Source organism: Rhinolophus sinicus, chromosome 5, assembly GCF_057876585.1.
Source record: "Rhinolophus sinicus isolate RSI-liver-muscle chromosome 5, RSI-T2T, whole genome shotgun sequence".
In the NCBI taxonomy this organism is placed as follows: Eukaryota; Metazoa; Chordata; class Mammalia; order Chiroptera; family Rhinolophidae; genus Rhinolophus; species Rhinolophus sinicus.
This window is the reverse complement of record NC_142505.1, coordinates 16,561,248-16,572,338: the sequence shown is the minus strand read 5'-3', so window position 1 is coordinate 16,572,338 and position 11,091 is coordinate 16,561,248. Positions and strand designations below refer to the sequence as shown.

Here is an 11,091-nt window from a genome sequence, read left to right as displayed (position 1 = left end):
CTGATGCCCTCACCATAATTCAAGATCTGGCCCTTCATCTGCAGATGCAGAAATCCAGGCCGACCCAAGAACCAGAGTTCTAGGAGTTCCTAACAGATCTGAGCTAGCAAGGAATGTGTTAGTTTTGCAATGGGAAATAGACTCTTTTAAAGCCAGAGCGCTGGGTCAGGGCATTACCTCCCCTGAACACACCTGCATTGGGTTCCCTGGGTATTGGTTTTCAAACTTGAGAGAGCCTCAGAATTGCCTGGAGGGCTTATTAAGATGAAGATGGCTGGGCCCGACTCCTGAGTTTCTGCTGAGTCAGTAAATCTAGGCGAGGCCTGAGAATGTACATTTCCCTGATGCTGTGGAGCCAGGGACCCCCACTTTGAAAGCCAGTGCCCTAGGTCCATGTGAGGGTCACGGGGAGGGGAACGTGACTTCAGTGGTCTCCAAATGCTGGGGGGTCTGCAGGAATATCTGGGCATTTTATTGGAGTCATTGAATAGCACATTGCTTCCACTCTTCTTTCACTTCTCTCCTTGTAAAAATAACCAAACTGCAAGAAAAATAAATGTACAACAGCAAACATGATCCTAAACAATATAACCATCACCCCAAATATTAAGACAAAAAGAGACGTATCTTGGGTGTTGTAAAATGGTTTTGGACATTGTCCTTAGTCGCAAGCAACCCCATTTCAGGACAGTAAGGAGCTCTGACGTGGCGTAGGTGGGCTAGGGTTTGCCAGCAAGACCCCCAGGCCAAGGGCAGGAGGCGGCACCGCTGGGAGGGGACCGTGTCAGAAGCCGCCGGTGGCAGGATGAGCCACAGCCCCACCTGCTCCCTCTTCAGCACAGCTGTGTCCGACGGCATGGATCTTCACCATCTGTGCCTGTAACATGTGAAACAGTTTAAAATATACTCTTTAATTTAAAATGATATTTGTCAGCTCACTGCTGCGCCAGCTCCGTCCCACCGTCGTGCTGCTGCCGGAGCAATAGTGCAACCTGGGAGGCAGGCCCGGCGAGGGGTCAGCTTTCCAGGGGGCAGCGGTTAGACAATAGTGTGGGAAGTTCCAGGTGAAGCCGCCAAGCTTTTTATAAGTCCGCAGTGATACCCGCACATTGTCCCCCAGATCTGGGACTCTCCAGAAGTCTAGGGCTATACAGTCTATGGTATCGGTATTTCTGGAGGAAATGGAACCTCCCAAACCCTCCATAAACTTTTCTACCCTTTCTCACACGTGCATTACACACCCTGTATGTAAATATTAATCAATCAATATGTCTACCTAATAACACCCTAATAATTGCCAAGCTACACATTCCTGCCTGGAAGCTGTCTGTGCACTCTGGGTTTCCGAGCTAAAGTGTACCTTCTCCTTACAACGTCCAAATTATGCCTCTGTTCAGCCGGTTTGCTCTTCTCCATCGTGGAAATTCGGAAGATTTTTCACAGCCTCCATATGACAGATTGGTTCCTGCTGTGCTATGAATTCATGTCTGCTCAGCCAGCACCACCTTCCCACTAGGAGGTTTCTAGGGGTGTCATGTGGGCTTTTAGCTCTGTTGTTAGCTTTGAAATAAATTGTAACCACGTTTTGTGGCAAAAGGCAGGGGGCGACGGAGGGAGGAAAAGAAAGAGAGGGAGGGAGGAAGGGAGAGAGAGAGAAAGAGAGAGAGAACCTAATTCTAGACAGATATGTTTTCTGATTTTCGTGTCTAGAAAACTCTTCCCAGTTAACTGTGTGCCTCAAACCTAGGACTGTAAATGGATTTTCTGTAAATTTTTGCAGCTTTCAGTTTAAATTGTGGTAGGAAAGCACAAGGACCACCAGGTGGGGCTAAAGAGAGACTTATTTTTGGACGAGGCAGTAGCCAACCGGCTTGCTTAGAAAAAATTAGTCTTGGAAAAGAGTTTACTTTTCATATCTTAAAATGAAAGGTAAGACCTACTACGTTGTGCAGTTCCTGTTTCTTCTATAGAAAAGGGCCATGCTTTCCGCAGTGCCAAGAATCCCTGCAACCTCAAACCGACTTCCTGCAACTTCCTTTCCTTCTTTCTTTCCTCCTCCAGGCTCCCTCTCTCCCTCTGTCCCATCCTTCCTCTCTCCCTCATCCTTCCTTTCCCCTCCCCCATTCTGATTTAATGATTCATTTGTCTGTTGGGACAATCCAATTTGCCTGGTCTCCATAAAGCACTATTTCAGGGAGTAGCTATGAATAGAAGGTCTGCAGACTGAAAGAAAGGGCGGAAGCAGCTCAGTCTCATGTCAGAGCTCATTTCTCCAGACTGATTCGCATTGTTTGGAGAAATTCCTTCAGCAGACTTCCAACTCAGGATTTTTGTAGCATTTCCCAGGGAGATACTCACAGTTCTTAGAATAATCTGACAGTCTCATCTCAGTGACATGTGGTCTGTCCTTCCCTGCGAATTATTTGAACCCCCCCTACCCCCCACTCACACTTTAAAGCATCATGGAATAGTTTTACCAGTCATACTTTCAAATACAATACAAACATTTTCAAGTTCAGAGTGCACAGATAATAAATAAATAATGCTCTAAAATTTTAGATGAATTGGTAATTAGTCTTTGCAAAGAGGTTTGGAGATAAAAAGTGTCACATGCTATCACGCCAAATTAGCATTGATTACAGAGATTTTTAAGCTTAGCACCATGTGAATGTTGGCTTTTTCAGACCTCTTATACTGTGTTTCCAGAACAAAAGGGCACTGCTTCGGAATCTTACACCAATTGTTAGATAAATGAGAGAGAGGATCAGTGACCTCTTCGAACACAGCAGTCAGTCTGATAGCAAACACACACACACACACACACACACACACACACACACACACACACACTCATACACACTCGTGCGTGTCTGATAAGAGTTTTGCCTGAATTGGGAAATACATTCTGCATCACGTTATGGGCAGACTGGAGAGGGGCAAAATGGTGAAAAATTGGGTCAGTAGAACAGCCCGAAAATTGATCTCTTCTCAATTTCAAATTGAATGAGATAATGACGTTAATTGGGTGAATATGCTGAGTCAGACCTCACATGTCAAGAAAAAGCAGTGGGAGACATGAGAAAGCAGAAAAGGCCTCGGGGAAAGTGGTGACAGAGATCCAGACCAGGATGCTTTATGGGGACAGCCCAGGCTGGGGGATCATTACTCACCCAGCTGCTTGCTGGTTATACAACCTTGGGATAGTTCCCCAACCTCCTTGAATCTCAATTTCTTCTCTGAAAGGTAGGATAATAATACTTTCCTCAGGGTTGTTTTAGTTGGTGAATGAGGTAAATAAACAAAGCCCTTAACATAGTGCCTGGCAGGTGACGTTTTCCCTAAGTGTTGTCCTACACACGGTGGTGCCTAGGGACACCCAGAGAGGGTCTCCTCAAAGTGTCACAGGGGAAAGGACCCTATAGGGTAAGAAGATTTGAGCCACGGCCAGCAATAAAAATAACCGACATTTGCATCCAGCTCTTGAGTTTGCAGTGCACCTTTTACACTTTTTCTTTCCTGCTTTCCCCACAATCTCCTTTTGAGGAGGTCAAGGCCAGCAGTATTTTTCCAAAACCAGAAATGAAAAAGTTGAGTGCTTTGTCTACCTAGATCTTTTGATTCCAAGCCCAGTGCTATACTGATGCATCCCTGAAGGAACCAACAGGCACTGCAGGGTATACAAGGAAGGAAACCGATGTAGATCTTAGTTCTGGAGCCGAGAAATCATTCCTCAGATGGAGAGAGTGAGGGGACAACCACCTCTCTCATTCCTGTGAGTCAAAGAGCACACACACACACATGCACTCACACAACACACACACACACACACACACGTACACGCACATACCCCTGAAGGTAACCTGAAAATCATTTGCCAACTGCATGCCTGTAATCTGTTAAAAAATGAAGATGCCATTTTCAAAGGTTAATCCTCACTTTTTTTAAGAAACAAAAGGGGAAAATCTAATTTCGAGACTGCTGGTATGAGGGAAAGACTTGCTGAGTTAATTCTAGAAGTGTGAAAGTGACATGCTAGTCTGGGTATTAAATTACTGCAGATTTTATTTTTTCCCCTTACAACTTTACACTAGTATCTTTCTTCCGCATCCTTTCCTGCTTTTCTTATGAAATGATGCTAGCAAATGCAGAGAACAAGACTTTTATTTTGTTAAAAGGAGCTTTATTTGAGACAAGTTTCCATAACGACAGACTTTTTATATATAGAAACAACACTACCTACTTAAAGAAAAAAAATTCTTCTGGAACTAAAGTCTGAGTCATTTTATATCTTGTAAATTCCTCAGCTACTCTGGGGCTAGATAGCAGGGGTTCACAAACACCTTCAAATCAGTGGGCTCATGGGCAGTTGGTCTGCAAATTACTTCAGCAGTTCTCTTTGTGGATTCTCTGCTTGATGGAGGCCCATCTGAGAGGCCTGGGCAGCAATCTGTACCCAGAAGGCTGGAGGGGATTCTGGCAGCTCCCATGTCAAGTAATATTTCCTTCTCTGATCTCTTTCTATTGTCTCCTCCTGTGTCTTTCTCTTTCTTCACTTTCCCTGTCTTCCCTCTGACTTAGCAGGTTAATAATATGCTCGGATCTTTGTCATATAGATCCCAAACTTTGCTACATGACCCAGTCACTTGGGTGATCTGATTAAAACTATAGATTCTGGGGCCTTGTCCCAGATATCTTGAATTGTGCCAGATAATATGCATTTCTGAGCTTCTCCCCCAGGTGATTTTGAGCCCACCAGCATGGCCTGAGTCCTGCTGACAGTATAAAGAACAACTAACTGTTAGGTGACACAGAGAGTGTTGTTTGTATGTGAATGCATTGGATCCTTGCAATCACCCCATAGACAGATACGGAAGCTGAGACTCAGGGAGCTTAAGTAATTTGCTCAAGGTTAACAATTGATTCACTCATTCATTTGTTGAATTATTAAGTGATGTCTTTTCTCATCATGCTTTTTTTGGGGCCGAGGCCCTACGATTGGGCAGGAAATGCATAGAAGAATAAAGCATGATAGCACCCCTCAAGTGGGTATAATATAGTGGATTGCACAGCTCATTGCTGCTGGAACCAGGACTCACACCTCATATTCTGACTCCAGATCTTATGCTAAAAACAAAACAAACCAAAACAAAACAAAACAAAAATTTTTATGTTGAAATAATAATAGACTCACAAGAAGTTGTAAAAATCATACAGATGATGTATACCCATCACCCAGGTTCTCCCAAAGGTAACAACCTAACAAACCCGTAATGCATGATCAAAACCAAGCCACCGACACTGGCACAGTACCACTAACTAGACTACAGACCATACTCAGATTTCACCAGTTTTTGTCTTGGTCTCTTTATTACGGCACAAAGCCATCAGTGGACCTATAGATCTCACTTAGCCTTGATACTGGTTTACAACCACAGTGGCTTCTGACATCTGGGATGATAGCTGCAGGTCAAAAAATGCAGAGGATACAAAGTGTATTCTGGGTGAGTTAGCTTTTTACAAAATAAAAACATATGTAATGCCTAGTGGACACTTGGTTTTATGACCAGATTTCCTTTTCTGGGCCAGCATGTCCCCCAGCTGCTGTTAGTGTCTGCTGCTACTGGCTTACAGCTGCCCTTCCTCTGGACAATTGGCTTTCAGTCAATCAGGAGTTGCCTGGCCCAGGATGTATGTCCCCCGCACCCCTTCCTGCAGCCCGCAGTCTGCAGCCAATGACCGTCTGATATAGGGGCAACTAAGGCCAGTCCTCGGGCTTCCAGACTGGATTGACTCTGGCACAAGTCATGCTCCAGAGCTCCCAGGAGGGTCAGGCTGAAGCTCTTCTCCAGCTGAGAGCACTCTCTTGCATAGCTCCCTTCCCTGCCCCATCCAGATCCCCTGCTCCCTTTCTCCTTGGAGCACTCCATCCATAAATAATGTGTATCCGAACCCCTGTGTCAGACTCTGCTTCCAGGCAACTTGTGCAAAGCCAAATGTTTATTTTGTTTTCTTTTTCACTTTTTCATTTTTAGAAAAGGGCATGTCTACACTCAACAAAGATTTCCTTGTAGTAGGTTGGAGCACCCCCATACACCCTAACAGACATACACAGACACCCAAACACACACATCCTTACTTGCACACCCTCATTACCACTCAACTCTCCTTCACACACACCATAACTAAAGGCATAGCAGATGGTGAGGGGGCAATCCTGAATAGCTGTTTGGGACCCTCCAATGTATACATAAACAAAAACAAATTGAAGCCCACGTCAATGGTTATGAATTTCATGTCCAATTGGGTCTCACTAGTTTGTGGACATTCCTTTGAAATAATCAATACAGTGAGATTAGAATGTAATTTTAAATGTCTCATAACACCTTAGCTGGAAACCCAAATCACTGTCTCCCTGCCTCCCCATTTATACAAATTCAACTTTAAATTAGACCGATTGAATTGAACTGATTGTTTTTCCTTCAGCAGAGAAGGACATCAGTAAGGCTCCGCCTTGGCCTGCCTGAGTGATTGTGGCCAGCACAAAATCACAAAGAAGGACTGCAGTCTTTCCAGACGTACCACTGAGCTCAAAACTGGGATTTGGAAGCCTTGGGGACTTCCCTGACCTGCTAGCTGTGAAACCCAGGTATGTGCCTTTAAAATCTCTGGCTTATTTTCCCATAAAATGGAGCTCATATGCTTGCCCTGCCTGTCCCAGGAAACAAGGATGAAATTTTTAAAGTGAAGGTGCTTTCTAAGCTCATGAGGTGCTGAGGAAGGAGGCAGGTATCACTTCCACTGTTTATCACTTGAGCACCCTTTGTCCTTTTGTTAAATTCCTCCCTCCTTCTTGCCTTTATCCCAAACCAGGCACTCAGTGCCATTTTCCTCTCCTGTCCCTGCCATGCACCAGCAAAGCCTCAAAAAAAAGTCTTTTCTATGACTTCTTTGAGGGACACGGAGTCTCTTAGAATTCTTTTTCCTCATGAACCTGACCAAGAAGAAGATACGAACATAATCTAATAATGCTCTGATGTGGCTGGAATTTTCCAGCTACTTTTATCACTCTAGATGCCCCAAATCTGGATTAAAACACAGAAAACAAAATGTGTCCAGTCTTTTGACTTTGGCTTATTCTGCAGTCGGATTTCCATGTTATCACAATCAAGATATTAAAGAAGCCCTGGTATTTTTCTGCAAAATACCCCCAAAGTGCTTAACGTTTCTTTTATGAAACGTCTAGAACTAAAGATCGCTCTTCTTCGAATCGTCCTTCAGTCTGCTGTGATCACACAGCTAAGGAATTAGTAGTCATGCAATCTTTGAAAATGACCTACCTCCTTTGAGTTCAATTTTTGCTTTTTCTTGCTTCTGTAAATATAGCCTTAATTCCCTTCCTCCCACTTGAAATCAGATATTAGCATCCTCCCTAAAGACTGCCTCCATATGGAGTGCAAACAACATCAAAATATAACAGTCCAGATTTTGTATGCTATAAAAATATAGCATTTATTGACATGAAGTTAATTGGAGTTCACCAGAGAAAATAAAAAGATTAAACTTCTACCCAAGACATTCCGTTTCTCAAAATGCGTGCACGTGACCGTAAAACTTGTTCAGTAGATATAATCTAAGCAGTTTCATAGCTCAGGGAACAATTCAGGGCCTGGACCTTTTGGAAGTTATTGATGCCTAGTTCCTGAGCTTGTGTGGTGAGGTCTCCAGGGAGTCCTGGTTGCATCTCATCAGCAAGGTTCAATCTGGAAATGAAGGTTCAGACTGTTCCACTGGGTGCAACCTGGACATTTTGAGTGTTTCAGCTTATGGAATGTTTAAGCTACAATAAGGAATGTTTTGATGCACTAGAATGTCATCTTTTCTAATGACAAAACAACATCATCAACAACACCTCCTACAGAAGTTCCCTGTTCAGTGCCAACTCAGTAAATAGCACCTCTATCCACTGGTTACACCAGCCTTCAGAAGTTTGACTCTCAATTCCCATGTCTAATCCCTCACCAAGTGCTGTTGATTCCACTTCCATAATTTTTACTACGTCTTTCCACTTCTCTATGTTGCTACTGCCCCCGTGCAAACCTAAGGACCTATCATAGCATGCCTGGATTATTACAGTTATGTCTTTTTGAAGTGAATTGCTTCTCCCCAACCTGGTCTCCATACTTCCATTGGAGTGACCAATAAAAGTACACATCTGGTTTCAGGTTTAAAGTGGTAGAGTGATATGTCTAGCCTTCCTTTCTCCCCCTATCTTCTAGCACTATTATGTTTATGTTATTGTTCTTAAAAATCTCTCTTTGAAAAAACAGAGAAATATTTTTTAAGAACAATAACATATTCATCATTGTGCTAGAAGATAAGGGAAGAAGCCAACAGCAAGAAAGAAACTTTAAGGAAATCCTGGATGATAAAAGGCAGCTGTGACCAGTTTGATAGAGGCAAGAGAACTGAAGAAACACCAGCCTGAAACACCTGTGATGTGAGCATCTTCTCCAAGGGGGAACAGAAAAAGCTTCGAGATTGAGATCAATATATAGAAAATTCTACCAATAGGGTGATCCCCAGCTGAGTCTTCTGGAGGTGTCACTTTTTCTCCCACTTCTCCTCATACATGGAGCATATGACAATGGTCCCAAATCCAAAAACTAGTCTCTAAAGAAAATGTGTGATCTTTCTAGGAAGGTATCCTCTTATGGTTTTGGGATCTAGAGAAAAGATGAGCAGATCAGAAATCAACTCAGAAATGAACTCAGCGGAAACTAATATTAGAAAGAGAAATAAGGATATCAAGAACAAAGCAGCTCCACCTAAGAAATCATTTCAATATAAAAACCAAGCCCTCTTCACATGGCAGTTGTGGGGTATACCACCCCCAGACAGCTAACTAGCCCTGCATCTCACAAGGACATTTGCAGGTCACCAGCCTCTGCCTTCTACATGGAGCCATATATACAAACAGGCAGTTAACAAAAAAGGAATCCCTGGAAATTAAAAATACGTTCAATAAAATTGAAAAAAAAATCAAAGGACTGACTAAATAAGAAGTTGAAAAGCCGGGGTTACAGACCAAAGATAGAAGATAAGTCAAGGATATCTCCCACAATGAAAAACAAGTCTAAGAGGTCATCCTATCAACAGTGCAATCGAGATAAATTGGAGTATATTCACATGTGGAAAGGCATACAGTAATGAGAACGAGCACACTGCAGCCACACATGCAATGTGAGTGAATGTCACGAGCATGACCTTGAGCAAAAGAAGTCAGCCACAAGAGGATATATAGTATTAATCTATCTCTACCTCTCTCTCTCTCTCTCTCTCTCTCTCTCTCTCTCTCTCTCTCTCTCTCGCTCTAGTGCTCTAGCTCTATCTATCTATCTATCTATCATCTATCTATCTATCTATCTATCTATTTAGTAAAAAATTGGCAACAGTACTCTATGGCATTGAGTCAGGAGAGTGCTGACCCTCAGGGAGGTGGTGACAGCAGGGGGAATGAGGAGCCTTCTGGGTATTGGTATCATTCTCTTCCTTGATCCAAATTGTTCAGTGGGTGAAAGTTCATCAATTTGTACACTTAGATGCACTTTTCTCTATGTATAATGATAAATTTTATCAAAAACACAGACAAACCAAATATAAAACAAACATAAAGCTTCATGCATTCAAATTTGTGAACTTAACCCTTAATTGTTCTGGGTTTTATATCATATGCAGAAAAACCTCCCTAGTCTGAGGTTACAACTTTATTTCTCCTGATGCTTTCCTCCAGCACATTTGTGGTTTAATTGTTTTTTGGTAGTTATTGATTAAATTGCATGCTCATCTAGATTTCCTTTTATCAAGCGTCATTTAAAAAACTTCATGTCTTACCAACAAATGTGTAATGATTTAATTGATGAATCCCCTGTTGTTAGAAATATAGGATGTATTCAGCTTTCATCATTTAGGAAACAATAAAATTAGACAAGTGAGCAATAAGGAGTTAAATATTCATCCAATAAAAGTTCCAGAAAGAGGACAGAGATAATGAAGTGGAAGAAACCAAAGGAAAACAGAGGAAAGTTTCTCAGAGGTGAAGAAAGAAACGAGTCTTCAAAGTGTATTGGTCTAACCCACATGGACCAGGATGCTGAGAAAAAAGATCCACAATTAGAAGCAACCAAATTAAAGTAGAAAAGTCTGAGGACAAAAAGAAGATCCTAAAAGTTTCTACAGATAAGAAGCAGGTTCCTTGAGATGCAGTGAGAACCAACTTGCTAATAAACGAGCACCCTGTTCTCCCTTCCCATCCATCAAGAGGATTACAACACATACTTGTCAGATATCCCTCCAGTCTTTATTTTAAAACACACACACACACACACACACACACACACACACACACACACACATTTTTTTTTAATGAAAGTTTATTGGAGTGACAATTGTTAGTATTTTGAACTATATTTTTTAGGTAACTCAGTATTTTTAGGGTAAAATGGCTGCTCTTATTCTTCTTTGTCTTTCCAAAGATGGTATTGGGTATGTTTTTGAGGGGAGGGAGTATATGTGTCTTTATGGTGTTGGGAGAGATAACCTTAGATGCATTTATTGAGATCCTTGTGCTTTCCCTGGGTTCTTGCTGCCTCTGCCATGAACTGGCCGATCTGGCTGGTTCTTGAGCCACTAGGTAATGTGTGCCGGATTATGGCTGACCTTGTCTAGCTTTCCAAGGTGCATGCTGTCACCTGAACCTGAAGTCTTACTGCAAAGTCCTCATTCTCCCTGAGCTCTTTGTTTGAACCCCAGACTCCTTGATTCACTGGTGTTCTTGGTACCTCCATGTCCCGTCATCAGGACACACAAAGTCTTCTGAATCCCCTGCTTACCACGCACCAACCGTAAGGAATCCAGGCTGCTATCTCAGGTCCTATGTTTAGATAATTTCCTCCACGCTTGTTGCGCCATCAATCTATAACCATTTTGGACTTTGTGACAAGCTTAATGGAGGGTTTCTCCTAAAGCATTGCAGCCTCCCTCAAGCTGTGATCTAGGAAGTGGTTTGCTAGTCCCCAACGGTCTTTGTGCTAA

General features: G+C 42.6%; 1 long non-coding RNA gene across 1 annotated transcript; it reads right to left on the bottom strand.

Moving 5' to 3' along the window:
- Positions 1–451: 451 nt before the first annotated feature.
- LOC141567094 (uncharacterized) lies at positions 452–1,657 on the bottom strand. Its single transcript, XR_012489490.2, has 2 exons — positions 1,361–1,657; positions 452–877 (listed from the first exon to the last, which is right to left on the bottom strand). It is a non-coding gene; the product is annotated as an uncharacterized LOC141567094 (long non-coding RNA).
- Positions 1,658–11,091: the final 9,434 nt, after the last annotated feature.